The sequence below is a fragment of the Geospiza fortis genome, unplaced genomic scaffold (genome assembly GCF_000277835.1).
Source record: "Geospiza fortis unplaced genomic scaffold, GeoFor_1.0 scaffold366, whole genome shotgun sequence".
NCBI classification, from domain to species: domain Eukaryota; kingdom Metazoa; phylum Chordata; class Aves; order Passeriformes; family Thraupidae; genus Geospiza; species Geospiza fortis.
Window position 1 is genome coordinate 1,403,545 of NW_005054342.1, and position 25,821 is coordinate 1,429,365.

Here is a 25,821-nt window from a genome sequence, read left to right on the forward strand (position 1 = left end):
CTTGGGTTAGGTAGAGCCACCAGGGGTCAAAGCAAATGCTTGAAGCAGCACATGCTCTAGAAATCATATGGGGAATGTAACACCTGTGAAATAAGAGCAGAGAATAACCCCATGTTTTCAGAAACTATTTCTAATTCTTCAATTTCTTTAGACGTAACAGGAAGGCAAGATTCAGGATGAATTAAGAACACCCAAGATAGAAATGTGTATGGGACAAAGTTATCCAAGACTGCAAGATAACAAATTTAGGCTGTAGTTTACATTGGCTAAAAGGTGAAACTTTCCAACAGTAAAATAGGACTGAAAAGTTAAAAATTGACAGTAAACTGCAGTTCCATGGACAAGGCTTGGATGGAGGCAGCTGGATGACATATTTAATCTCATCAGGCTATACCCACAGGGTATCCTAAAGAATCAGCACATAGGTACCGGACGTCTAAAAGTAAAAGATAACAGGGAAATACACTAATCTTTTCTTAAATGTCAGTTGAAATCTGTAGTGATTTTTTGCCCACATTCCTTTTTCATCTGGCTTGCTTTGTTCTTCTGAGGTGTGTCTTAATTATCCTACAACTGTGAGGCGAAGGAGGAGCACATGTTTTTTTTCAGTAGTAGAGAAGTAAAGGAAGTTTATAGACAGATAATTTTTAAAATAAAATAATTCTTTTTTGCAATATTCTGTGCAAAACACAGCAAGAACCGAAACCAGAAATGTAATTCATGTTACAATATTCACTCTGTGGAAAAGCCTGAAATCCCAGGTCCCTTAATCACTTATCAAATATTTGCCTTGTGAATGAAAGAATATTAATAATTTTAATGCTGTTATATGATGGCAAAGGGTCCAAAGATGAACAGAAACAGAAAAAAGTTGAAATGGCCCTTGCTAAAATGCAAATTATATTAAAATATTTGATCAAATATATGCCTCAGTCTGCCCTCAAATACTTACTGCAGAGATTAGGATTTAATGGTCACCTTCTTACCTCAGAAATAAGTGACAAAAATAAGATGATAGAAAGAATCAAAGAAGGTAGAGCTTTGTAATGAAAATTGATATCAGCTAAAGAACTAGAACTAATTATTAAAACACAAAGAAGTAATTTAGCTGAAGAGGGGAAGCACAGATAGCGAAAAGCACAATAAGCCAAAAGGAATGAATTACAGAAAAACAACCAGCAGCATTTAAATAAAGAAATGGCATTTCGAGCAAATGGAAACTTTTTATATTCTTAACCTTTGGATAGAGGGCAAGAACTAAAGGAAAGAACAATATTAATAACTCAGCAAGGAAAACTTTGGGATCTCTTCAGAACAGTAACTCCTTCTCAAAACATGACTACCTGTGTGGCTGAACCATATTAAAATACATGTAATTACACTTATCTCCCTGAAGAGTGTAAATAAATATAATTACACTTGTGTTTTGTATGAAATTGAGAAGATAACCAAACAAAGGGGAATAAGTATAAAAGATGGTGCAAAATGAGGAAGACTGTAGGACTTTAAAATATTACAACAAACTTTCTCCTAGCCTTGTGGCTATTTCAAATATTTGCACAATTAATACATTTCAAAATAGGATTATATTTGCCTAGTTATTATGGTTTTAGATTTAAAAACTAGCATTGACTTCTACCCTCCTCTATGGTTGTGACAACAGATTTCAGTAAAGAGCAGAAAAAATTGAAGTGATTTTTCAAATCTCTAAAGAAAGAAAAAATATGAAACCTAATAAAAATAGTTTATATTACTCTTTTTTTTTAATGCTAACAATGTGATTAAAGAGTATTGGATTTTTTTGCCATTTGACTTTTAATTTTTTTTTATGTAAGGATTTACATGAATCTTATTTTAAATTTCTTGTACAAAATCACAGAATCATTAAACTAAATATGTAAAGTAATAATGTAAAATCATTACTTGGAATAAAGCTTTCAGCTGCCAACCAACAACATTGTCTTAGAGGCTGCTGCCGAAGGGGAAAAAAGTATTCAAACATAAAAAACAACAGCAAAGTATACATTAATGGATCTTAAGTCCCCTTCTGTCACAGACTTCTGTAGTTTTCTTAATGATGCAAGCCCCTTTTTATAAATGACATGTTACAAAGTCAGCAAAAAGAACTTGCACTTAGGGACACAGTGAAACAGGATTACCTGTTCTCTCACTAGCACTGTATAGCTGCAAACTATCTGATAATTTCATTCTCAGACAGAGAGTGATGAAAATGACATTAAGGAATGGTGGAAAGGGGAGGAAAAAGCTATAGCTACAGTTTACCTGCATTTACTCACTGTAGTACTTTCAAAAAAATGGCTAAGTTGAAAATTATTCAGGAGAATTCATTATTTTTTAGTTTTAGAGTAAAGAAGGAAGATTGGAAGTCTAAAATATGAAAAAAAATTAGAAAACTAGATATCTTTATTTCTGCAGAAAATTCTACTTATTTCTTCTTTTGAAGAATGAGTGTAAGTTTTAAAAGACAAAACATGGAGCAAAAAGGTTTATAAATTATTATATTTCAGATATCAGAGATGAACAGTGCCCTTTTTACTTCCATGAGAGTATTGAACCCATAATTTTCCTCATGATATTATACCCACTATGACACTTACTATAAAGTTTACCTTCATCGTGACTTGTCAGTAATGATATCTTATTCTGAGTTAAATGAAATATGTAGTAAAACATTACATTAATATATAACTATATATATATATATAGCTATATATCTATATCTATCTATCTATCTATCTATCTATCTATCTATCTATATATATATATATAAAAACAGGTTTGAAATCAAAGTTTTTCCTTACTGAAGTAAAGCACTTCTATATGGTCAAGTATAAAAGAAATAGTGCAAAATTTTGGATGAATGAGAGTTTCACTTAACACTCTGGTTACAATTGTAACCAAACTATTTAGTTATACTATATGTTATAGGAAATTACACCTGAGACTAAAACATAATCTTGCTGTTAAAGGATAGTTTAGCTCTTAAACTTATCTTGAACAATGGGGTAAAAATTCCACAGAAGGAAATGCAGTCAGACACATCCCAAACACACTTTGTATCTGGTAAGGCAGTCTATGGTCAGGTCCAAAGTAATGGCTAGAAAAAGGCATAATGCTATATTTTCCACTGCTGCAGTAGCCCCTGTCATAATTCAATTTTATTTTTTTCCCTACTGTTCTATTTCATTTGTTTTAAAACAATTCTGACCTTTTACACTGGACAATAAATTCTAAGTCATCTAAACAGCTTTTAACAGTATGCATATAATTCTAGCACTTCTTTTTTAAATATGTGCTTAGAGGGTGACCATCTCCAGCTCTGAACATATTTGTCTGCATAGAGTCCTACTTACAGTGCTCTTGGTGTGGAAAAGAGAAACAAACTGGAGGATTCTTCCACGCAATAGTAAAATTAGCAGAAGGCTATAGCTAATGCTCCCCAGTCACTTATTTGTACTTCCTAAATTAGGCAAGACTACGCTGGGTCAACATAAAAACTTGTATCAATACTGAGTAGGTATCAGAAGTGGCAGGAGACAGCAGGTGGCATTCTGAACACCAGTCTAATAATAATGGGAATACATAATTTAAACATCATAAAAATAATCCAAGATCCATGAAGTTTGGAGATTTTTATTGTTCTGATTTTGGTTTGAGGTTTTTTTATGAGAGATGAAAGAGAACACCTACACACTTGTGATCATCAAGAACATAATGGCACATTCTCTTGTACTGAAAATTTACAATTATATTATAAATATATGTCTACTGCAGTTCTGTTTAGACAAGTTTGTTCATTTAATTACACTTTTCTTTTTGATTGCTAAGTAACTGAAATGTATGAAATTTTCACTGTTTACCTTTCCTTGTTTGTTTACAACAGTATTTTCTACAGCATTGCTCATCTATTCATTATAATTAGAAAGGGTATTTTTACAATGAATAGTAGCTTAGAAGCTGATTATTTTCCACTTTTAAGGAAGAATTAGTTTACCTGGAACCTTTCAGTATCTTTCATTTCTGAAGTTTAAAATGTGGCTATCAGTGGCAACCATGACTTACGTATGGTGAATAAAACATCCAATTATCGGATGAAACTTCTACATTACACAACCATGCCTCAGAGTTACACGATCCCACTTCAGAAGCAGTCACATAAGAGGACAAACACAAAACTGAATAACCTACCTGCAAATATGTATCTGGCTCCATACTTAGCCTTAGCAAATAGTACTAAGAATTTACTTTCAAGAACTCTAAGCTTACATAAAATGTTATTCTGAATTTTCAAAATGGATGCATGACTTAGTACACATTAGCTTTAATTGGTCAGCCTGAAACTGCACACTGTTTGCTCTAAAGTAAGATTCCTACCAACCCCAAAATCATCTCCATTTCAGCCTGAAAATGTATGCAATTTATCTCTTGTTTTTTCTTTCTTTGAAGGGCGAAACATGAATCACAGGGGTTGCCTTCTTCCCAACCTGGACATGAAACTTGAGATACTTTTAGTAAGGAGGTAATATTAAAGAGAACCTTTATTTGAAGGCCTTCATGGGCAGCCACGGAAAGATGTCCACAAAAGCCCACCCCCTCCAGGGTTTTGGGGGTTTTTTTATAAGTTTTAGGAAATTAACATCATTGATAAAAAGCGCTGATTAGGAGGACAAGTGGAAAATTCCTCCCCTAGGTCGAGCCCCTTCTCTGGGGCCCCTTCCCTTGGTATTAGCTGTACTTTGTCCACGAAATGTATCTCAAAGAGTTGTTCTTGGCCTTGGTTCCCTAGAAGAGCTAAGTAAGCAGAGGGACCCTGCATATCCTGGGGCTTGGAGCTCTGGAATTTGCTTTGTCTTTCTGCCTAAGAAAGGCCATAGAAGAGTACTGGAAAACTAGCCACTAACACAATAGGCTACAGAGCTACAAATATACGTGCGAAGAATAAAGAGAACACGTAAAAGAAAAAACGGCAAAAACCAAATGGCATCACAGGTACTTATTGCAGTGCACTTTGGAAGGAAAATCTGCTTCTGGATACACAAAATAATTACATAAAATCCTAAGACTTTCAAGGCAAAAATAATGCATGGAAATTGTTCATGGAACTATGTTACTGGATTTAATGTCACTCTCCACAGATTCCTATAATGCTACAACCATAACAGGATATTTTAGAAGCAAGCTTGTAACATGGGGTGACTAACTCTGTTAGTTTTATAAAACCAAAATGGCATAAAATTTGTACATGGATACAATTTTAAGAAAATCAATATATGTAATTCCACTGATTTCAAAGGCACAATGTGAGTTTGCTCCAGTAGAGGATTTTTTCTTATACTTTTAGTGAGTCACAAAATAAATTCCCATGAAAAGTAGTTATATTGAATTTATTCTTAGAAATAAAAAATATTAATTTATATATTTTAATGTTCCATAGATATTGTTTTCAATTTTCTCATTGTTTCAGTGTAGCAAATCATTTCTGGGAAGTTGAATTTTCAGAGATTTTCCATTTTCCTTCTTTTCTTATATGAACAAGAAGTCAGTATTTCTTACCTTCTCACTAACTCCTGAACAGTGCAGGCTACTTGGTTTCAAGTGCCATTGAAGATACAAAAATACTTTATCTTCCTTTCAAACCTGGAAAGAGATAGGTCCAAACAAAAAACACTGTGGAGAAAGTCATACCCATTCTAGACTTTAGATGATTGCATACAAAGATAGTCTTAACATGATCAAAATGTATTATAATTATTTTATTATAATATGGTTTTATTTTCCCATTAACTAGGAAAAATGCAAAGAGAAAAAGAAAATTATCATCTCAGACTTTGGAATATAAATTTACATGGCCTTATCTACAATCAAGACAACCCAAAACTACAAAGAAAGCCTGACTGGAATAAAGAATTGGGAAAATTCTGAAGATAATGCTTCACAATGACCACAGTAGTTGTCAAGAGCTGATTTGGGTTACACAATCTGCTTTGCCAGTTTTCATGACATAGATTTGAAGCAGCGGATGTGTAGAATTTCTACCAAGGTCTACATTTGATGTGGCTTGGATTTGATGTGCTCTGGAACAATGGACTGACCACTAGCACTTGAAGTGTAGTACATACATTTTTGGAGCATATCTCCCAAATTTGTTTCTTAGAAGAAAAATCTCTCATACTCCAAGAACACCTTTCAGTTTTGAGCCAAATCAGTTCAAGTCAGGAAATCTGGTAGAGAGATTACAAAAATGCAACTCTGATCTGTTGTAAAATGTTGATATAGACATGCTCAAAATCAAGTGACTTGAGTAATACCAAAACAGAAATTCTGGGCAGTTATTTTCTGAATGGCATATACACTGAAACCTAATAATAGGAGGAAAGGAGATAACACTTCCATACATTGATTCCACTTTATGCCTGAATTGCCCTCTGAAGGTGCAACAGTGACTATAAACTATCAAAAGAGGCAGAAATTCCCCCAGCTCCTCTCTTGAGCACCTGTACTGCACATCTGAACCTAAATGCTACTCCCAGTACCAACAATATGCATGATACCTTTCAGGCAGATAATATAAAAGCTGTGGGGGAAGACATTCAATGCATACACATTCTTTTCTGTAAAAAAAGTCTGTGATCAGCTGTGGGAGAAAATAGATTATTTGTTTTTCCGAATTACCTTTATTCCACCATCACTGACCTTCTATATTTTTTCTCAGCCTGTTTGGATATAACCTGTACTGAGTTTCAAAGTGACTCAGAAATAGATATCACCAGTATGTTCATTCCTCTGTTTTCCATAGATATCATTTTTGCTCAAATATAGTTATTCATGATAAAAAATGAGACTCTCAAAAAACCCACCCAAACTTAATATAGAACATAGAATTTCCTTGAATTAATTCAGTTATCATAATCTAACAATAAATATATTGTCGTATAGATTAGTAACGATGAGAAAAGCCTAAGGTCATTAAAATGATTGCTCAAAATTGTATACTGAAGTAATAGCACATTCTCTTGCCATAGCATATCCAATATGACCATAAAATGCTCAGCTTTCAAAGGATTATTGTAACTCCACTAGTTGAGATTTATTTTTTTTTAATATACTTAAAAATCTCAAAGTATTGGGTCCATTCCTTTAGGGTAACCAGCATTTACATTTCCCTTTAATGGATTAGCAAAGAAAATTACCAGACATCTGTCTTTCTATATTCCTTCTCTCCTGATTAATATGAATTGCCCATCCTTCTCTTGCACACATTTTGAGCAGAGCACTGTGATACAGTCTTGTTCCCAGTGTATCATACAGATAAACTGTCTTGAGGAAATCTCTGCAGTTATGTGTTTGGAGATACTGTCTCTGATCTCTAACATGCCACCACAAGCAAAGTTAACAAAGACCAAAGATGATAAGACAAATTTAACCATTAAATGAAGACTATCTTGAGAGGTATGTTTGGAGAGGTAGTGGCAGACCTGAGAGCTTAGAAGCTAGATCTTTATTCCCTTGTGTCAGAAAGGGAATATACAACAGCCAGGAGCTATAACAGTGCGCTTTGGCTTTTAGGAAAACCACCTTAGAAGTTAAAGATAAAAATCTGAACTATTTTGGCTGAAGAAAGCAAACTAACCTAGAAAGTTGAACCTTTGGACACTTTACTAGGCAGTCAGAGGCTCCTAGTATGTCTGCTATTCTTTTTGTGAAGATTTTTTCTTGAAGGTAGATTGTAGATGTTTTGTCTCTTCAGTGCCTTATGCCCGTTTCAGACCAATTTAGTGAAAACATTTTTACATCATTCTAGCATCCACCCCTGAAAAATTTTATCCAAACATTTTAGTTCTTTTTCCAGCTGTTCACCTTTATTCTGTGAATTGATTGATGGGTGTGTATTGATTTGTGAACTTTTACAGGTATTACAGTCTTAGCACACTACCTCTTTGTGCTGAATCTTTATATTCTAGCAATTTTTTTCATGAGTCTCAATTGCCAGAGGGCATATTTAAATGGAATAGAGCAAATATTTCCTCAACTGGTTTCACAAAAAAAGAAGTTGTCTGGTATACTTTTTACTCCAAATTTATATAAAAACTCATGTACTCACAGTTTTTTCAATTTTGTGCACTTTCACAGAATATTGGATGAAAAGCTCAAGAGTCCTTTATTGTCTTCACAGAGAGCATAAAAAACAGACAGCAACAGGCACAATTTCCAAATGCTTTTAACACACCTCAAGCCTGACCTTGAAAGAAACACCTCTAAGAGAAGAGTCAATATCTCAGAAGCTTGTTTTGTGGCCTAGACATGTTCAGAAAAGAAATTTATAGGATTTCTTTTTATTTGTGTGTTCCTGTATGAGCTTTAATTTTGCTGGTGGCGACAGGAACAATTTTAGTTGTCAGCTGAGATCAGGACTGCAGCTACGCCTGTCAGTAGAGTAATTATGTTGAAAACAGTGATTTTTAGTTCATGTGCAGTTACAGAAACTAACTAACAACAGAAATACAGCCACTTTCAATGCAAAATAAATACATGCATCATTTCCTTTAAATAAACTGCGATTTCTCTTCCAGTAATATGTATTCACATGTATAAATTAACTTAAGTATGTAATTTATGTATTAATTAACTATTAAGACTATGTTTACATCTATCTTGAGAATAAGAACCTTTGCTTTGCATTATTAACTTGCATCTCACAAAAAGAATTTAGGAAGGGTGAAAAAGAGTTTTACAGAAGAAACTTTAGGAAAATAGGAAACTGGAAATCTGGTTTTGAAAATGAATGACAACATTGACATTCCAGATTCTTGTTTGCTGATATTGTATTTGGACTACTGCAAGAACATTTGCTTTTGGGTTTTTATTGGGAGGGTGAGTGTTGGCAAGAAGAGTATGGGGTGGTGGTCTTATTTCTCCATTTATTTCTAATGTGAAAGAATAAAAGAAACTTTTTTTATAAGGATCACTGCTTTCATTTTATTTGAATCCTTAGGTTTGCATTCAAAAGTGAGTAACAGTTGCAGATCATCACATTCTTCACAATTTTGAAATATTATGATGATTTATTACATTTAAGGCTATCCAAGGTGTATATCAGTACTCACATCTCAGAGATATGCCTTCTGGGTCATCTCATTTCTTCCTGTTGAGAACAAGAAAATCACACATGGAGGTATCAGAATAAGTATACCAAAATTATCATCAAATAAATAAATAAATAAATAAATAAATAAATAAAGCATTTTACCCTGAAAACATGACCACTGGAAATTTTGTTCATTTTTCACAATTGATTTTGAGCCTTCAACTCATATAAAAGCATCAGATCCACAAAACTTTAACTTCAACTGAAATAATTGATTTCATCAATATTAAAAAGTTTTCTCAAAATAAGAAAAAATAAAAATATAGTAAAAAATATATTGAATGCTAAAATGAAACAAAATGATAGATATACTTAAACATTTTTTAATATTTTTTCTATTTTAAATCTTATAAAAATCCAATATTTTGTGAAAAAATAAGCAAATGGTATTTTAGTAATAAAAATATACTATATTGTGAAATTTTTCAACTCCATTTATTAGGAATGTTTTACATGTCACCTTGACTGTCATTTTTTTTAAGTGATACCTTATTATTTATGAGAATTGAAAGCACCTAAAAATCACCAAACTGACATAATGTAAACACAATAAACATGTATCACGAAATGTCAGAGGTTCATCCTTATACTCTGTAACAGAACAACAAAAAAATATTTATTTATGTTCTCTGAAGTGCATTGCCAGAAATCAGATTTTCACAAATAAGCCCTTTATGTCATCCATTAGATAGGGAAAACTCCCCAATATTAATATAATTACAATTCAATAGGAGTGTGAGTTTTATGGGTATTTGGTTAAAAAGAAATAAAATTAGATCCTAGCCCTCCTCTTCTCCCAGTGGCTTTTTCTATTTCATTATTTTTGTAGGCTATTGCCATACCCCAATTACTTCTACCTTTTGCACATTATTTCTGGTGTTTCCTAAGCTCTTCTGCTTCTAGAAATACTTCTGAAGTAGAAGCTATTATTTACCACAAGGCTAGGGAAACACAGCAATTAAAATCACAATATCCGAGTCCTTGGAAAAAACAACGAATTTGACCTTTTGCTTAGATGTCCGCTGACTTTTTCAGGTTCTCCAGGGAATCTGAGCAGTAATTTCTAGTTCTTAATACAAGAGCTCTCATCCTCTTTGCATGTCACACCTTGCCTCTGTCAAACTAAAGCATTTGTGTGGTGCCAAAACCTTTAGTATAGAAATAATAACAGGAACATAAAATGTTTCCAGGTTTTTTTTCTGAAGTGGGTGGGTTTTGGGTGTTTTTCCAGGCTCTAATGAATAATAACAAGGCAACAAGGTAACAATGGGATATTTATCTCACAATTATGAAGGTTTATATCTGAAACATTCATCCTAGACTCTCCGTGTAGCCAGTACAATCATGAAAAGCAGAATTGTAAAGTCACTTAAATACTACATTTTAAAGACAAGCGCACCTTTCCATGCCAAAGGTATTTCTATGTCATTGTGGTGGCAGTGTGGGAAGGTGGGAGAGTTATTTACTTTCACTTGGCTATTTCTAAAGATTTGTTTCTCCCACAATTTTACTGGCTAGATTATTATAATTAGTTTTCTATCACTGGCAAGACTTAGGATTCTTAAGGGAATATTTTTTTCCTTTGATTATTCTACAAGATATTGACACCACTGCAGCTCACAACATAAGTTTAGCAAGCACGTTGAGAGAAATGAGAGGAAAATTCTTGGAAAGGTTCTTCTTTATGTACAAAATACAGTGAAACCTTCACCGAATACACACTCAGTTTTAATCACATCATGATAATATCAAAACAAATACAAAAAATATTCTTTGATTTGCAGGGTAATTATATTACAGCATCAGTCCTGTTGTGATTGACCAAGTCAGTACAGTACTTAACATTTATTCTTTCACATTTTATTCAGGGTATAATGCACATGAAAAACTTCTCACATATTATCTGTATTTTGTCCAAGATTTTCCCCTGCAGGCTGCTTTAGAATTTGCTATTTAACACTAGAAGATGTATCAATAGCATTATTATTTGGGTATCTGTGAATATCTATCTAGCCATTAGTAATATTTTCTGCTTTATCATTCCTAATACTCTCCATTATATATGGAACAGATAAATTAACTGTAGAAAAAACTTGAAAAATAGCCAGAGACATGGAAACCGAGGGCCACATCCAGGTAATGTTTACAACAAACCATTTGGTACAAACACAACACAAACAAAATCTAAGCTTTTGTTGCTGTTTCCACTTACATCTATAGGCACAACCTGTAGCAGAACATGTGTGGGTTATCGGTTTGGTTTTCCTGTGTGTGTATTTTAATGTTTCCCAGGTGGTCTGGCAAAGGGTTTCCAAATACTTAAGAGCTATCCCTACCTTGCAGCAGTTATTCTAGCAAGGATATTTGACCAGGATTCTAACAAAGATCTGGACAGACACTGAGCATTTCCTTCATTAGGCTCTCTCAGACTTTTTTCATTATGAAAAATCCTAAAAAAATAATTGTACAAGTTGGAAAGCTACCCTAATTACTAAAAGAATTGCTAAAAGATAGAGGTTTTAGCCACCTGACCACTTGATCAAAGAAAAAGAGAATGAAATGGCACTGGACACAGGAAATGGCAAACTATTCCCTGTACAAGTTAAGCCCTACAATATGTGAAAACATGTGTGGTCACACTTTAAAACAAGTCAAAATTCAGTCCTTTCAAAACCTAATAAAACTGTAAAAAGTATTCTTATAAACTGTTCAAGACAGAAAACTACCAGGGCTTGCCCAAATCTGCTTGACTAGTTTAAACATCAAAGAGCCAAGGCTTGGAGACTGGAATTTCTTCTTGTTGTATGCATGCTTGTATCATCATTCTGTACTCTGTATGTAAAGAGGGACAAATATCTTCTTTTTCTGAAGTCTTAAACCTAATGCATACCTCAGCCATTTCCTTGAGCTAGTACTAGGCCTTATCAGAAGCTGTTCGCCTATATTGAGGAAGCTCAGGGAAATCTTCTTCTGAAGAAAAGTGACATTAAAATGGCAAGTAGGGGAAGAAAGTTTCCTAATCTGAATTACTATACGTCTCTCAGAAATCCATTTTCCTTTTCATCTTGTGAATCTGTCTTTTAAACTACAGTTCTTCTGGGATTAAAAGGGTATCCTCTAAAGCAAGCACATCTCAGGGCTAAACCCAGCCAGAAGGAATAGGTAATACATTCAAATTAAAAATTTCTGCTCCTCATGAATATTTGCTTCTATGAAAACATCCTGTGATCTTATTAGCATACAGTCATGTTTAGTATAGCTTCTGCTAGTGTACAAAAGTAAGTAAAATGTTACATAACCCTTGATTACTCTTGTACTGACTTTTACCTTAAGCCCTGTATTTTAAATTCCATTATAACAGATAAAAGAAAAAAACCTCAAAGGATAAACATGGAAGATTTTTTTACACCCAGCCCAATAATTGTAAACACCTTACTATCAGATGGGAACCAAGAAAGAAATCCAACACAGTAAAAGAAATCAGAATGCTAAAGATGAGCACAGGTCAACTCAATTCGTTGTAGTTTGGTGCTGGTTTTATGATAATTGTTTTTTCAAGAAGGAAGCAGACCTCAAGGTATAGCAGCACTCAAATCACTTGAGAACAGGTTTATGAGAGGCTGATGTGACACAGAGAGTCACAATGCACAACTGTGTCAGTTACTCATGGAACCACACACCAGCTTTCCAGTGGTGTGAAACTGTTTCTCTGCTGATGCTTACTACAGACTGTGTCTCTTTAGAGCAAGGCCTGCCAGTTCACAGACTGTGCCAAACCTGAGTGAAGTTCTTTGAAAACTCCAGCCCTCTAAGAAGTGAAACCAGCTAACTTAGAATGTATTACATCACTCTGATTAGAATAATTGTTGTCGTCCTCACCAAACATTGATTTGCGGCCCCGGAAGTGCAAAGTCAGAGACTCAAAGATAATTATACTCAACTCCCATTTGAAGGGTTACATTAAATGAATGTAACAGATTAAATTACTGATCTCTTAAAGGAATATTAATATTGTTCAGTGAATATGGGCCAGCCTCAACTTCTCATATAAAATACTCTCTTAAATATGTCTTCTGTGGAATAACACATCTGTAAAAACAGGTGCCAGTGCTAACACGTAATCCAAAAGTTAAATAGGAAAAGTATTCATTCTGATCTTTATACTCTTTCTGAAAAATTTACTTTTTCCTGAGAAAAAGCAGAATAATTTCCTAATGATAAACCTTCTTCAAAAGTAAAAATTCCTTAGCTGTCAGTCATCTCTTTTCATCCTCTAGGTGGCCTTTAGGGCAAAGTCTATCTTTCTTGAGAATTGTTGGCTTCTGTGTTTTTGGTTTTTTTTAATTTTAACTGCTAAATGGTACAGCTCAAAGCTTAGATTAAGTGTATTTTAGCAGATTCCTTAATCAGATTGTGGTTAATACATATACTCTGGAATGTGACTACAAGCTTTATTATTCCTGTAGATTTTTTGTTGGTTTGCTTGTTTGGTTTGGGTTTTTTCCATCATCATAATCCTAAATTTTTCAAGTGATAGCAAAATTTTGGCCTGTCTTGCACATGGAATTGGTATACTCCATAGGATCACTAAGAACCAAATTCCTAGAGATACTGAAGCACTGCAACACTTTTTAGACAGTACTTAACATTTGGGTACCCTGTAGCCTAATAAAATACATTATGTTGGTTCCCTATGTAAAACAAATTAAGGTGAAGAGCATAGGCTGTGTGGAATAATTTCACAGTGAACTGCTTAATTTTATAGCAGCCAGCTCTGAGAAGGAGTGCCTCATGACTGAATCAAGAATCCTTTGCTGATATTTTTGTTCAGTGTGACATGGAAACAAATATTTGAAGTAAAATTTTCTGGGAAGAAGTAGTGTGTAGAGTAGGGTTTGCAGATGCCCTTTAAAGCCCAAGTGAATGCACTTTGACCCTTTGATCTCACAGGCATCAGGAGAGAGGGGAAGTGAGGGAAAGTGATAGGGATGGGAAGGGAAAGGAAGGGTAAGGAAGGTATTTACTATAACTTTCCTACAGACTTGTTTTAAAAGTAATTTTATATTTCAACTGTTCAGTTATATTGACCATCTGCTGTTATAAAAAGTCATTTGTTGTTTTGATTTTTCATTCTATCTTTGAAAGAAAAACAGTATTGAAAAAAAGGAATTCAGTTGTTAACTGTCTCAAAAATATTCAGAAATGTTTATATTTTGCTTGAAAGGGGTCAGAAAGTAAAATCTCTTCAACTCGGTCAGTTAATACCAAGAACTAGTCTTATTTTTAGAATTATTTTACCTTGGTATGGAGAGCAGCTCAGTGCATTTTCATAAAGTTCTTTAGTTTCCATGGCAAATGGGGTCATTATTTCCTGTTCAAATGGATGGTTTTTACTTATACTTCAGAAATGCTTTTCATATGATGCCCACAAGACAGGTAGAAACTAATGCACCAGAGGTCTATTGTTAATAGCTGTTAGTTCTTAAATCAAAATTTACACAAGGTCAATAAACCTTGCATTAAAGCCTACTGAAAACAATGAATGATATATTGCAGCCAAATAACTGACATTCTTGGCTACAAATAATAGAAAAGCTTTGATTATCAATAAATTAAAAGAAAGGTGGGGGGGGTAGAGGAAAAAGAGCAAAAACTGGGGATTTAACACTGAGAATATATCCAATGCCTCAAATTTTTTAAACTGCAATAAATAAGCAAATGAATAAAGCAAACTGCTAAAGTTTTATTAGACGTCTTACTCAAATCCTTTGCAGCAGGTAAAAATTTCAATGTTCTTTGCATAGAACTTGATTGTTCTTTTTTGATTTTCACTTTGCCAGATTATTCTGTGAGGCATACTCACATCTATCTATCTATCTATCTATCTATCTATCTATCTATCTATCTATCTATCTATCTATCTATCTATCTTCATAGCTAGAATATTTCTGGAATAAAGGAATAATTATAGAAAATTCTTGAACATCTGGAGAGTCTAAAATGTGTACATTTCATGCATGTTTAAGGAAAATAAGAAAATAAGCTTGATCCTCAAAAATGTTACACCATCCATTTTCTCTGACACTTACCATGAATCTTTTTTATGGGACTGTCATAAGGAAATTAAGTTCAATAAAAATTTGGTTTTGCACAGTCTGATCCTACACATTCAAAACTGAACGGTGCCTTCCTTTCTATAAGACCTTAAGAGGTAGATTCAAAATACTATAAAAAAAGTGATCGGTTCTTTTCTAAATTAGACACAACCTTCCTGTGGGTGCCTTGCTAGCATGCCTTCAGCTGGTATAAATCAGCATGGTGGTTAGCCTAATGGAAATGGAACTGTGACAACTTTTATCAGCTCATTCCTGTGCTCCTCCTCCAAGTGTTGCCTTAAAAACTCTATACACTGAAGTGTCTGGTAGTACTTTGCACTGAGAGAATCAGTGTCAATTGGCATTAACTGAGTCATGCATTTCTTCTGAAGCAAATAGAAAAGCTATCTTCTGTATGCTTTCCTCTGCACACCCTGAGCCCAATATATAGAGCTTTTCAGTGGCAAGTGGGAGGCTTGCTGAAGGGAAATGATTCCTTTCTCCACACATCCCACATTTCTATCCTTTCTGATACTATTTAATCTGTATAAAGATTCTTCAACTGCCTCTTGAGATTGCCAGCACCTCAAATGAGCAGTATTTGATATCACAAGAGTGCTATGGGATTAGAATCAGGCCTATATATGTTTGTATAGAAACTAACTTCTATAGAAACTGAGTACAGTGATTTCTATTTGTGTTTCAGCAGGGAAACCAAGGAATATAACAGTAGCACAATTATAACTGCTTAACAAACAGACCCCTACATGAACAGTTACAGTGTTTAATAAGCCTACAAGGAACAATGTAAATTCTTTAGAGAACAATGTCAGGTCATTTTTCATAGCCACATTCAAATGCTGAAAACAGCAGCTGGATGCCAAGCCAAAGGGGTCAAGAGTGGCAACGCCTCATATCAGTGATAGACATGTTAGTGGGCAAAGACCCATTTCTCCTCTTTGTCCAGTTTTGAGTATCCCATTTATTACAGAGTTTCAAAAAGCTATAGAACACAATGAAATCTATCTCACCAGCCTCAGTACACACTGCTTTTCCTGTTAAACAATCTAGGTTGGCCCTGAATAAAACAGGTTCTTTTGCATACCATACAGTGCTTGCACAGTGTGTTTACCATACCAAAATACCCCTGTCCAAATGACCTGAATGTCAAACATTACAACACGTGTAAGGAGAGAATTAAATAAGCAAACAAAGCAAAATGAAAACAAATGCTATACATTTTCACATTTGCCCTATATTAGACAATAGTGTGTCTACATGTCCACATTTTAAGTCTTACTGTTATTCTAGCTTCTAAATTGCCCTGACAGATCTTGTCTGAAGTGTTACAATGCCACTTGCAATCTCAGAACCTAAAAACCAAAAACCTAACATAAAAACAAACCCCACAATTCCTTCAAAATCTGATTATAATTTAAGTTTTAACTTTTCAAATATGAGTAATACTGCTACTTAAAAAAATGCAAGTATAACAGTACAAAGTACATGTTTCTATGAATAGTAGCAAATCTCATGTTTGCAAAGTGCTACTGTAATGAAAACCTCAATTTCATGGTCCAATAGTAATAAAAGAAATGTGGACAGAAATTAAAGAAAGAAAAAGTTATATAGACGAAAAAATGGTGCCTAAAATGTCAGGTAGTTTTCTGAAGCTGTCCTAGTTGTGAGTATGTGTCTCTCACTGAGAAGGGAATCAAGCTCAGTCCTGTACTGGAGGGGTTTTGAGGCAGTTCTCAGTGGCGGCAAGGCGTTGCTCTGTAGTTTAGCTGCTTTACCAAGTCAGTCCAATGGAAACATCTCTTTGTTTGTTTGTTTTGTTTGTTTTGTTTTGTGTTTTGGCTTTTTTGGTGGACTGTTTTTCTGTGTGCTGCGCTCATTAAGTTAAGCTACAGACCAATCACAGTTCCCAGAACAAAAGCAAAGTAAAGAAACATAAAATGTGAGTGTGGGACTCCTCTTGTAGCAACAACCCACACATACACCAAGTAATTCTTCATCAAAAGCTGATGGTGTTTTGCCTTCCAGACTGGACTTACTTATTTTATTGGCAATAGTTTTTGGAAAGACAATTCAAATTATGTTTTTCCCCAAAATACATGAATCTATATATTTGGTATATTTGGTATATTCATCTACTTCTTTAATATATATATATATATATATGTAGCTTAAATACTTACAGAATACTGCATTCCCAGTAGATAGCAACATGTAACCTGCATTACACATATAAGGAACAGCACATATCAGTGTAGAACATAACCTTACAAAAACACTACACCAAATGAAAGTTCCTTGTTTCTTAAACCATAATATTATTAAATCCTTTCCTTTCCTTTCCTTTCCTTTCCTTTCCTTTCCTTTCCTTTCCTTTCCTTTCCTTTCCTTTCCGGACAGTTTTTAACTTTATACTGTAGGATTGCCCCTAAAAGCTGGTATATTTAGCCAAAATGCTAAAATGTGCCTCATTTCTAAATGAGCATGCTGAATCAAGACATCTGGCCTCATTATCAGTGAGGGTTCCTAATGGCTGGGGAGTGCCAAGACAACTGATTGATTACAGGTACCAAAGGGTAGCATTGCAGAGTCCCATCTGACCTTGGACATGGAATAATCCTTTGTCAGAGGCTCCAGCTGCATGAATACCACAGCTCTGAACAGAAGTCCAGCAGCATTCTGTCCTCATATCTGAGACACAGCCAGAGGCACATACTTGAGATTAAAACTCTTCACCTATGTTTAGTCTTGAAAGCTCATACCCATGCTCCAGGCACATACTTTCAGTCAGTACTGATCCTTCAGTCAAATCCTCCACCTGTCTCCACCCAAAGCTTAAATATAGTCTTTCTAAAATACCACTGAAGGTGTGAGTCTTTTGATTCACAATTAAAGTCTTTTGAAGCTGCCTGTCTGAGAAGCAGAAAGTAACACATTATAACTATTTGCATGAAATAGAAAGCAGATAAAATACAATTAAATATGGAAATAAAATACATTTGAATCTACTTTGTGTTCTAGCTTTTTTGTCACTGAGAACTCACCAGATCTTCTTGTCTTCACATAGGGAGGATGTGCACAGTTTGTTCTTTCTGCTTTGATTGATTCTGCTCTTAGAGTATATTTTCCCTCTTCTCAATGTCATGGTCTTCCCTCCTTGCACATCTACTCTTACTGCCAGCCATCCTTTGTCATCTATGGCAATACCTCCTCTTACCCTGAGCACTTCACTCCACATCTCCTCTCTTGTTTCAGAGAAAAGGAAGAAATTTCATCCTCCAGGGTGAGCAAAACCATTGCCCAAGGCAATTCACTTAGCTGAGTGAACAAGCACAAATGACTGCTGCGATTCCAGTCTCCTGACCTGTGCTGAACAGACGAATGAAAAGGCATTTTATAATGTAACAGTGTGCCGAGCGACAATTTTAAATCATCAACCAGAATCTGTAAATTTTGAAAGCAAATGTTTATAAAACTATCACATAGTCAAATAAGAAGGCACTTAGGAGTCTTCCTAAGAGCAAAACAGAGCCTTCACTTCTACTGCCCTTCTCATAATTTAAGCAAGCATAAACACACAGTAACATAAGTTTTACAGTCAAAGATAACCTTTATGTCAGTCCTTTAGCAGGCATTACACAGGTATGAAATAAGTGAAAATTGGATAATTAGACTACAGAAACTGAAAGGAATGCTCTTACTCATTTTGATTAAACCCTTTCACCATGTCTTTTAAACACAGCAAACTGCAGCACAGCTGATAAAACCAAAGTGTTTAATAATTCTATTTCAGATGAAGGGTCATATTAACATCACTTGAGAATTTTGAAGTCATTTTAAGTAGAAGCCTAAAAGGAATGACAAGCAAATTGTAAACTTACTTATGCTACCCCAACTTACACTACTTACCAATTTAGTCACGTCATACTTCATAATCTAAGTCAATTAATATAGATGGCATGAGCAAAAAAAAAAGTTTTGCATATATTTAACTTTCAGCTTAATGATAAATTGTATCAATATTTTCTTTTGATAAATCTAATGGAGAGAATGAAAAAGTAAAACCCTCTTTCATTCAAGATAATTTTATTTTTCTCTTATCATCTAAAGCAGTCATACTTTGGGTTTCCGCTTTCCAGTTTTCCTAACAGTAGGAGGGAATTTCCTCCAAGGCTTTATCAGCTTGAACCACAACCCCTGTACTGGTTTTTGGTTCACTGACAAATTACACTCCCTTAATCCCCATCCAGGAAATTTTTAATGAAGGCGCATTTAGAAATTCTATCATAGATGACAATTTCTATAAGTAGTCAATGTGTGAAGCTCCACCCTTCCTAAATGGCAGACCTGACTTTGCACTGCAGGTGAAGAGAGAGCCCTCCTTCCAACTTCTGAACTACCTTTCCCTTCACTCTGGCTAATGTGGCTTGTTTCCTCTCCTCACCACTTTGTTTACATACACATGTAGAAAAACAAAACCGGTGTTAAAAATTGTTTGTTATTCTTAGAGCACTTTCAAAAAGGGCAGAAGAATGATCTGTTGTAAAGACCAAAACAGAATAAGCTAAACTCCTCTCATTGAACACTGCACTAGTGTGAACGACAGTAGTCATTTTACTAGCAAATCCCAAATTCTTGACAGGAAAGACAGGTGTCATGACCACTTAGCAGGAGGCTGAGCCCAGAGCTGCTTGCACAGGGGCAGGTGACTGTGAGGCTTCTCAGCCCCCCACTGCCCTGTCCCTGCAACACAGAGCTGCTGCACAGGGTCTGGCTCATGGGGACAGTGAGTGTGCTGAGACCAGGCTGAATCTTCTCAGGGGTGTTTGGGCTTATTTAAAGAAGAAATTTAAGAAATTAATGGTGGTTGTGGGGAAGCAAGGAAAAGGGGAAGTCATAGAGGTGAGGTGAAGTGAGCCCTGGAGAAACAAGTTCACTCAGCCACTCTCAGAAAACGCAGGACTGGCAAGTTTGGTACAGTAGTTTCTGTAAGGAAAGGCTACATACCCTTATGGCTACTTTCCTTTATCCCCCTAGTCCTTACAGCAACAGCTAAAACGTCCATATTTGCAAAAACAGCAGAGAATACACCAAAAGGCACAGCCAGAACCAGCAGTGACCTTTAGGTCCCATACTCTTCTCCATCATTAATAGAGTGATCACCTGGCACTAATCACCTGGCACATAACCCCAAAGTGCACCATGGGATTTTAACAAGATCAAGCAGTGAAAAGATCTGTCCATTTTGAGGAAGAAACTCTCTATCCTAAAATTCTTCTTGTTCTTCTCCTAGAGAAAAGGGTTATTATGGCTGTGGAGTCCTTAAGGAACATTGATCCTCATGTTTTCTTCTTGCCATTCAGAAAATTATTGTGTTGCTGCCTATGTTAGACTTGGCCTCTCAGCTAGACTAGAGTAAAGAATAAATGTTCCCTTATTTGACCCTCAACTCTATTTTGAAACGTGACTCCTTTTGTATTTTATAACGGTTCCTTGGGATAGCTGGTTGTAATGGTTGTAATGATTTTAAGTTTAATAATGTCAATTTTCAGGACTTATATGTCTACCAAATATATCTCAAGAGTCTGCCAGTACATAATTATGGTGTGACAGGTTTTGCCAGGATTTGAAAAATGACAGACATCACGTATGTACCTATTCATATAAGGCATATTTTCATTATTTATCCAGCTGTGTTTAAAATCTGGGAAAAAAAGAAGTCTTGCAGAGCCCTCATTTCACAGTGTTTTTGATACCAGTTCCAACTTCACCTTCATTTCCCCCCACCAGATATTTCTCCATTGTTTTAAGACTTCCAAAATTTTCTTTTTCATAATTTGCACGGCCTAAGTGCCATCACAACCTCATTGATGCAAAGGAAAGCTGAGTAAGACCATATTTTAAAATGTAGGAAAAATGGGATCCTTTCCTGTTCTAGTAAGCTTGTGGAATTGATACAGTGACACTTCAATTCTCAAAAATATTTTATATTGTACTTGACCAGGTTTTACTGAAACTTGAAGTTTTCCTAGGCACTAGTATGACTTACTCTTCCACAAGTGAAGAAGATAACAGTGTCTGGGTCGTGCTGAGGTGAATATTCACTGGGTATGTAGATAACTTTCACAATTCAAGATTTGCTCAATTTCTTTCCAAAAAAGATCAAATGCATTTTATAGTTTCATTGTATGTCATGCTTCATCCACGTTTACATCACTGCAGGAAAAGTGTTAAAGTGGCAGGGGATTTGTTACTGGCTTAAGGAAACATATCAAGAGTAAGTAGAAGCAGTAAAAAACACCAAAAAAGTTGGTGCGGTCATAATTTTCAATTATTGAATACACAACTACCTCAATAAATACTTGCTTCTGCACACAACATAGGAGCTAAATTGCCTACCAAAACATTAATATATTTCTCAATAGTAAAAACAAATATTAAAATGCTACTTTAGAAAATGCCTATCGCCTCAAAGGAAAAATCTTACATCATCTTTTTTGACACTTTTTACCGTCTTGCCAGGCAGCAGTAATATGAAGTGTTGCATGATCAGGAAATTATTAATTCATACTGTTGCATGATCAGGAAAATATTAATTCATATTGCCAGGTGAAAGCTGTTCAGAATTCTGTGACCTTTCACAGAATATTCCACAGATCAGCACAAGATGATGTAGCCAGTTTTCTTATGTGAAATAACCTTAATTTTTGAAGAAAGACATTGGAAATAGCTTGCTAGAAAAAAAAAGACATAAAATGTTTAGCAGAGATTGAAATCCTTTTATAAAACATAGCAGGGGTAACAAAATTCTCTTCACAAATAAGTAAATTTTATAATGAAAATGTACTGTGAATACTTAATTTCTAAGAGAAATGGGACCTACATATTCTGCTGTCAATTCTTCCTTTGCACAGTAAGATGGGACATCCACACTGGACATTTTTCTTGTATATGACACATAATAAATCCCTACCTGTTTGAATATTTATCCTAAGTAAGCATAGGAAGAACAGCTAGGCTGAAGCTCATGTCAGCTTTTTAATTCCATTAAATCATGAGAGAACCCCCATGCATCTTAAGCAGTGAAATTCAATGAGGAATTAAACAATTTAAACTTATGTTTATGGCTCAGTCCTGAACTTGGCAGAATAGAAGTCACTGAAGCTGATCTCTTCAAAGGTCTAGTGTTTTGTATTTAAATGTGTATCAACAAGTAAACTGGAAAAGGAAGTGGGTCTAATCCACAGTTTCAAGTTTAGGCAGCTTGAGTGCTCAAGAAATGAATGTGTGAACATCTACAAATTTCCATTTATGGAAAATTGACTAAATTATCTGAACACATCAAAAAAGGGGAAAGACGACAAAAAGTTGCTGAATAATCTAGGGGAAGAGGATGAAATAGAAGAAATTAATAATATACCATCGTATAAGACTATGAAATTAAAAAAAAATACCAAACAAACCAAAAACCACCACCAACCAAAAGAAACCTCAAACCAACTAAAGTGTTCTGAATTTAAGAACTGTATAACTGCAACAGGAAGATTTGTAACAATAAAAGCAAGCAAATCCTACAAAGACTTACTGGAGGCCATATTTTACCCACATTTATTTATGCTGGAGAGCATATAAATTTACTGTGAATAAAAAGAGCAGAACAAGTTAAGAATCTCACTGAGCCATTATTAGGAAAATCAGAGTCAGATAAAAAAAAAACTGGGCAAATTTTTTTGTAGCACATGCCAACTTTTCAAAACTGATGTCCAACTGTTAAGGAATTGAAAACAACAGATTTTTGGGGGCTTTTAATAATCAACATTTCACATTCACTGAAAAATAGCAACTTGAGCTTAAAATTCGAAAATTCAAAAGACTGCTTTGTTTGACATATTACAAATAAAGAAATCCACAGGGAGAGCAGATAAGCCCCTTCAACAATGCAGAGTATGGTAGGATGTAGAATCACTAAGAGCCTGAAATGAACTGCCTCATTCTTTTCCTTATCTCTGAAGTCTCCAAGGTAGACAGCCTAAGCAAAAAAACCACCATTTTTATAAGGATGTTAACCAGAAGAACTTTCCTCAGAATAGAAAACTATGAATTCTCAGGTAAAAAGAAATGTGTTCTTTTAAGCATATCCTTTCAGCCAGGCTTACTTAAAGCCAATTCAGTTGTTTATTAATTTGCAGAAAACTTTTATATCCTCTCTGGTTCTTGAATCTTGTTCTCTATCCTTTTGGAAACACGACACTCCATATTCCATCCTGCCTAAGGCTCCAGTGTGTCCTCACTTGATTGTCCCACCTTGCAGGCTAGGAGCAGTTCCTCCTTTCAACATACTTGACTACTTCTAAGAGCAGAAATCATCCCACTCCCCTGCCCCAAGATGTCTCCATTTCCTCTCTTCTTAATGGATCATAATATTCAAACAGCAGACCAATAAACAAAATGAACTTTCCATCACATAAAATAGCATTGTATGACTTGCATGGCCTTCTCTGTCTGTCTGTCAGATATTGCACAAAGCATGTATCTTCAGAGATAGCACGCTCCACATCCTTGAAGATTATTAATGCTGCAGGATGATGCTCTTTATTACAGAGTCAGTGTAACATTTCTCTATGAATATTCCTGATTAGACACATGCAGCTCTACTAGATTCAGAGGGTACATCTTCTTCACTCTTCCAAAATTCTCCAGGGCTGATATACTTTCTCAGAATGATATATTTTGGATTTTCTGAGAAAACTCTGTAAAATCAATGACAGTTTATTTAGTAGACATATTGAATCAGTTTGCAATTAAAGAGTTATTAATTGATACTGTACATTTGCATAATTTTTTTCAACTGAAAACCAAATGGGTCCCTACAAAAATATGTTGCTCTTTCTACCTTATGGACAGAGAAGTGATTACAGTGCAATCTTGGTCCAATGAAACACAAAAAACACAGCAGACCACAAAGAGCCACAGTGAAAAAAAAAACCTTATTGAAACCAGTAAGGATTTTGTCACAGAATCACTGAACAAGCTGAGTTGGAAGGTACCCATCAGGATCATCAGGTTCAGCTCCTGACCCTGCACAAAACCTTTCCCAATTGTCCAAATGCTTCTTGAGCTCTGTCAGTCTGGTGCTGTGACCACTTCTCTGGGAAGCCTGTTCCAGTGTCCAGCCACTCCCTGGCTGAAGAACCTTTTCCTGATATCCAACCTAAACCTTCCTGGAACTACTTAAGGGCATTCCCATGGCTCCTGTCACTGTCACCACAGAAAGCAGATCAGTGCCTGCCCTTCCTCTTCCCCTCACAAGGAAGGTGTAATTGCAATGAGGTCTCCCCTCAGTCGCCTCTTCTCCAGGCTGAACACACCAAGTGACCTGAGCTGCTCCTCGTACCTCCCATCAAGGCCCTTCACCATCTTTGTTGCCCTCTTTGGACACTCTCATAGTTTAATATCTTATATTTCTGTGACCAAAACTGCACACAATACTTGAGGTAAGGCTGCACCAATCATTATCTTCAGAACACCATGCTATTGCTCCAGGTCTTGGCATCCCCAGACTTACTTTCCAGAAACTAAAGCCTGCTGCCTTTCACCAACAGCTATCAGTTGGATTATGTATGTCCCAATTATCCATGCTGGGAATTATAGCTGGGATTTTATTTTTGAAATACATTTCAGGGAATTTTAATTTCTAATATTCTTTTCAAGTAATTATCTTTAAAAATTTTCATTTTAGTGTTAAGAAAATAATTATATTTATTAAAAGATCATCTTTTAAAAAGCTGGCTCTCACCATGTTTTGGGTCCAGCAAGTTAAAGATGTTGTCTCAGACCATTTTAAATCAGGCTTATTTATTTATTAATCTCAAATGACTTCTGAAGAAGGATTAGCTACACTGAAGTTTGAAATTTTAATACCTAGTTGCTTTTCATATGTAGCAGAAAAGCTAGACAGATTTTTCATCAAAGCTAGACATATAAATTTTGAGATCCATAATATATAGCTCTAAACTATCTCAATTTATTTTCTTGGAGACAAAACATATTTAATTCAAAGAATGATAAAATACAAACATAAAACATTATAGGCTTTTAATGAATCTAGCATTTATTCTTCATACAAAGTAGAAACAAATACAAATTTAATTTTTTAAATGCTCAGTAAATGCCATAATACTTTTATTATAGAGGATTTTGAAAACTTTACAAAGTTACATTTACTTTTGGTAGAATGAAACAAGGGTGGATTTTGGTCAGTGACTGAAAATACCATGACAACTAAGCCTAATTCCTGTGTATCTGAATTGAAAATGTCTTTATCCCTGAAATACTGAACTTACTAAGCAATTACACACATGCTTCTGCACAGTACAGAAGCCAGCTATTGGTGTTGGACTTGCACCTTTTAGCCTAGTGGACACTGCATCCTCTGCAGCACTCAGAACCTCTTTGTGGGTGTAAAGGAAATATTTGAATTGCTGGGAGGTTCTTGCCAGTTCAGTCACTGAATTATATTTTTATAGCTGGAGGAAGAGTGAT